This window comes from Saccoglossus kowalevskii, chromosome 1 (genome assembly GCF_978046115.1).
Source record: "Saccoglossus kowalevskii chromosome 1, keSacKowa6.1, whole genome shotgun sequence".
NCBI classification, from domain to species: Eukaryota; Metazoa; Hemichordata; class Enteropneusta; family Harrimaniidae; genus Saccoglossus; species Saccoglossus kowalevskii.
In genome coordinates, this window is record NC_140641.1 from 41,108,015 (window position 1) to 41,114,014 (window position 6,000).

Sequence of the window (6,000 nt, forward strand, 5' to 3'; positions counted from 1 at the left end):
ATAAAATGTACGACGGGGTTATGATACGGGGAGATATAGATGAAATCAACATGAGGACAGTGTTCTTGTTTTATGATGTACGATGGGGTGTGATTCGGAATATAAAGATGAAATTAACACCATGATTAAAGTGTTCTTGTTCATCATTTTGCGATGTAAGGGTAAAGATACAAATTGAATTTTTGTTTTATGGTGTACGAGGAGCTGTGATAGGGGTTATACTGTTGCAATCAACAGCTATTTGTGTTGATGGATTATTTCCAAATTTGCACGTCTACGTATCATGATAGGTGACGTCTTTCCTGTTTCTTGTTTACTTTAAACGAAGTTATATATTGGTGTTGTTATTGGATAGCCCGTTCGATCATTCGTTCTCTCTCTCATTCACTCACTTAGTCGAGAGAACAATATCGTAAATTCACAATGATAGTAGTGATACAGTAAGGCGGCTATTCCAATTACTGTGTGCCCTGACTCTCAGGGTTGATATAAGAGCATTTACCTTTGTGTGCAATTGTATGGTTTACGAGGGATGATAACAGTGTGTTTTGTTTTGCCTTTGTGTTTACTACGTCAGGGATCGGCTGACTTATAGTCTATCTGCGTCACGGTCGCAACGATACCTCCATTCTTCTCAACCCAACGTCACACCAAGACGTCAAATGACAGATATTCTGTTAACATAACAGCGATATTCTACGCCGGGCCCCAAATGGCCGACATTTCCAAACATATTTCACCACACGCATACTCAACGATCATTGTGCCAGCCGAATGTTTAGTAATAAACAATGGTTGAAACACACGAAAACGAAAAATCGTGAAAGTCTTTCCGGATTGTTCACTTAAGATGTCAAAGTGTAAGGTGAAATAATGTAACAAAGGTTGGATTATACGACCTGTTATTGAACGGGCAAAATCTTCCACCGATCTCTGTAAAAAAGAAATAATTTGCCAGTGTAATGGTCTTGGTAGCAGTGTATTTGTGTGTTCTCTTGATTCACTGTCTAGTATTCTAGCATTTATTTGGATGATCTCACGGTTGCTTTAATGGAAAATAAATTTATGGACAATTTGAGCCGAAGACATGTGTGTAATAGCGCCCTCTATTAAAGATTTGCGCAAACTTTTACATATTTGTAAGATATACGGAGATAAGCATACCATTATCTATAACTCAAAGAAGTATAAATGTATTTACTTCTATTGACACAATTGCATGAAAATTTGCCCATCATTGCATTTATTTAATAATAATGTTGACCAATTTAATTAGCTGGAACATAAAATAACTGGTGACCTGCGAACTTGAATGCGGACAGGGATTGTCAGAAACGTGTGCTCACTGTGACCGTGAATTCAAACTTTTGTTTTTGTAAACATCTGTTCGAGTTTGTATTCCTGCCAGTAATGGTGTACATATATAAAATCGACCCGGATTCCTCAGTAGTAGTAATAGCACTTTTCGTAAACTGCTGGGGTACGACCGTGACTGTTATGCAATCACTTTGTTCATTGAAAACCGTACATTTACAATTACCGGTTTATAAACGAAGCTAATTATGCTTTTATGGATCGTCGTCGAACATCAATCAATACGCATGTTTGTGCCATGTTCAATATTGATGTCAGATGGAAGTCTGATTCAGTACAGTATTGGAACAAGAGTCTACAGTAATGATAGTTTTAATATCCCTACCACTTTACAGTCTGTTATTTAATGTACTTTTGGGTTTCCGTCTTTACGTCACAAACAGTGAAATAACTGTAACAAAAGTTCGATTGTACCACCTGTAATTGTACGAACTATATTACGTTACAAACAGTAAAATAAATGTTACAACGGCTGGAGCGTACCACCTGTAATCCTACGAGCTATATTACGTCACAATGAAATAACTGTTACAACGGTTGGAGTGTACCACCTACAATCCCACGAGTTAAATTACTTCTAGGTGAAATAACTGTCACAAAGCTATGATTGTTCCACTTGTAATCCCACGAGCTATATTACGTCACAGTGAAATAACTGTTACAACGGTTGGAGTGTACCACCTGTAATTGCACGAGCTATATTACGTCACAGTGAAATAACTGTTACAAAGGCTGGAGTGTACCACCTGTAATCCCACGAGCTATATTACATCACAATGAACTAACTGTTACAAAGGTTGGAGTGTACCACCTGTAATCCCACGAGCTATATTACATCATAACGAACTAACTGTTACAAAGGTTGGAGTGTACCACCTGTAATTGCACGAGCTATATTACATCACAATGAACTAACTGTTACAAAGGTTGGAGTGTACCACCTGTAATCCCACGAGCTATATTACATCACAATGAACTAACTGTTACAAAGGTTGGAGTGCACCACCTGTAATTACATGAGCTATTTTACATCACAATGAACTAACTGTTACAAAGGTTGGAGTGTACCACCTGTAATTACACGAGCTATATTACGTCACAGTGAAAAAAACTGTTACAAAGGTTGGAGTGTACCACCTGTAATCCCACGAGCTATATTACATCACAATGAACTAACTGTTACAAAGGTTGGAGTGTACCACCTGTAATCCCACGAGCTATATTACATCACAATTAACTAACTGTTACAAAGGTTGGAGTGTACCACATGTAATCCCACGAGCTATATTACATCACAATGAACTAACTGTTACAAAGGTTGGAGTGTACCACCTGTAATCCCACGAGCTATATTACGTCACAATGAACTAACTGTTACAAAGGTTGGAGTGTACCACCTGTAATTACAGGAGCTATATTACGTCACAGTGAAATAAATGTTACAAAGGTTGGAGTGTATCACCTGTAATCCAACGAGCTATATTACATCACAATGAACTAACTGTTACAAAGGTTGGAGTGTACCACCTGTAATCCCACGAGCTGTATTACATGACAATGAACTAACTGTTACAAAGGTTGGAGTGTACCACCTGTAATTACACGAGCTATATTACGTCACAGTGAAAAAACTGTTACAAAAGTTGGAGTGTACCACCTGTAATCCCACGAGCTATATTACATCACAATGAACTAACTGTTACAAAGGTTGGATTGTACCATCTGTAATTACACGAGCTATATTACGTCACGGTGAAATAACTGTTACAAAGGTTGGAGTGTACCACCTGTAATTACACGAGCTATATTACGTCACGGTGAAATAACTGTTACAAAGGTTGGAGTGTACCACCTGTAATCCCACGAGCTATATTACATCACAATGAACAAACTGTTACAAAGGTTGGAGTGTACCACCTGTAATTACATGAGCGTTATTACATCACAATGAACTAACTGTTACAAAGGTTGGAGTGTACCACATGTAATTACATGAGCTATATTACATCACAATGAACTAACTATTACAAAGGTTGGAGTGTACCACCTGTAATTACACGAGCTATATTACGTCACGGTGAAATAACTGTTACAAATGTTGGAGTGTACCACCTGTAATTGCACGAGCTATATTACATCACAATGAACTAACTGTTACAAAGGTTGGAGTGTACCACCTGTAATTACATGAGCTATATTACATCACAATGAACTAACTGTTACAAAGGTTGGAGTGTACCACATGTAATTACACGAGCTATATTACGTCATGGTGAAATAACTGTTACAAAGGTTGGAGTGTACCACCTGTAATTGCACGAGCTATATTACATCACAATCAACTAACTGTTACAAAGGTTGGAGTGTACCACCTGTAATAGCACCAGCTATATTACGTCACAATGAAATAACTGTTACAACGGCTGGAGTGTACCACCTGTAATAGCACCAGCTATATTACGTCACAATGAACTAACTGTTACAAAGGTTGGAGTGTACCACCTGTAATTACATGAGCTATATTACATCACAATGAACTAACTGTTACAAAGGTTGGAGTGTACCACCTGTAATTACATGAGCTATATTACATCACAATGAACTAACTGTTACAAAGGTTGGAGTGTACCACCTGTAATTACACGAGCTATATTACGTCATGGTGAAATAACTGTTACAAAGGTTGGAGTGTACCACCTGTAATTGCACGAGCTATATTACATCACAATCAACTAACTGTTACAAAGGTTCGAGTGTACCACCTGTAATAGCACCAGCTATATTACATCACAATGAACTAACTGTTACAACGGCTGGAGTGTACCACCTGTAATAGCACCAGCTATATTACGTCACAATGAACTAACTGTTACAAAGGTTGGAGTGTACCACCTGTAATTACAGAGCTATATTACATCACAATGAACTAACTGTTACAAAGGTTGGAGTGTACCACCTGTAATTACACGAGCTATATTACGTCACGGTGAAATAACTGTTACAAAGGTTGGAGTGTACCACCTGTAATTGCACGAGCTATATTACATCACAATGAACTAACTGTTACAACGGTTGGAGTGTACCACCTGTAATTACACGAGCTATATTACGTCACTGTGAAATAACTATCAGAAAGCTTTGGAGTGTACCACCTGTAATCCCACGAACAATACTACGTCACAGTGAAATAACTATCAGAAAGGTTGGATTGTACCACCTGTAATTACACGAGCTATATTACGTCACGGTGAAATAACTGTTACAAAGGTTGGACAGTACCACCTGTAATCCCACGAGCTATATTACGTCACAGTGGAATAACTATCAGAAAGGTTGGAGTGTACCACCTGTAATCCCACGAACAATACTACGTCACAGTGAAATAACTATCAGAAAGGTTGGATTGTACCACCTGTAATTACACGAGCTATATTACGTCACGGTGAAATAACGGTTACAAAGGTTAGACAGTACCACCTGTAATCCCACGAGCTATATTACGTCACAGTGAAACAACTATCAGAAAGGTTGGAGTGTACCACCTGTAATCCCACGAGCTATATTACGTCACAGTGAAATAACTATCAGAAATGTTGGAGTGTACGACCTGTAATAACACGAGCTATATTACGTCACAGTGAAATAACTGTCAGAAAGGTTGGAGTGTACCACCTGTAATCCCACAAACTATATTACGTCACAGTGAAATAACTATCAGAAAGGTTGAATTGTACCACCTGTAATCTCATGAGCTATATTACGTCACAGTGAAATAACTAGCACAAAAGGTTGGAGTGTACCACCTGTAATCGCACGAGCTATATTACATCACGGTGAAATAACTGTTACAAAGGTTGGACAGTACCACCTGTAATCCCACGAGCTATATTACGTCACAGTGAAATAACTATCAGAAAGGTTGGAGTGTACCACCTGTAATCCCACGAGCTATATTACGTCACAGTGAAATAACTATCAGAAAGGTTGGAGTGTACCACCTGTAATCCCACTAGCTATATTACGTCACAGTGAAATAACTGTCAGAAAGGTTGGAGTGTACCACCTGTAATCCCTCGAGCTATATTACGTCACAGTGAAATAACTATCAGAAAGGTTGGAGTGTACCACCTGTAATCCCACGAGTTATATTACGTCACAGTGAAATAACTATCAGAAAGGTTGGAGTGTACAACCTGTAATCCCACGAGCTATATTACGTCACAGTGAAATAACTATCAGAAAGGTTGAATTGTACCACCTGTAATTACACGAGCTATATTACATCACGGTGAAATAACTGTAACAAAGGTTGGACAGTACCACCTGTAATCCCCCCCGAGCTATATTACATCACAATGAAATAACTATCAGAAAGGTTGGATTGTACCACATGTAATTACACGAGCTATATTACGTCACGGTGAAATAACTGTAACAAAGGTTGGACAGTACCACCTGTAATCCCCCCGAGCTATATTACGTCAGAGTGAAATAACTATCAAAAAGGTTGGAGGGTACCACCTGTAATTACATGAACTATATTATGTCACCGTGAAATAACTGTTACAAAGGTTGGATTGTACCACCTGTAATTACACGAGCTATATTACGTCACAATGAACTAAC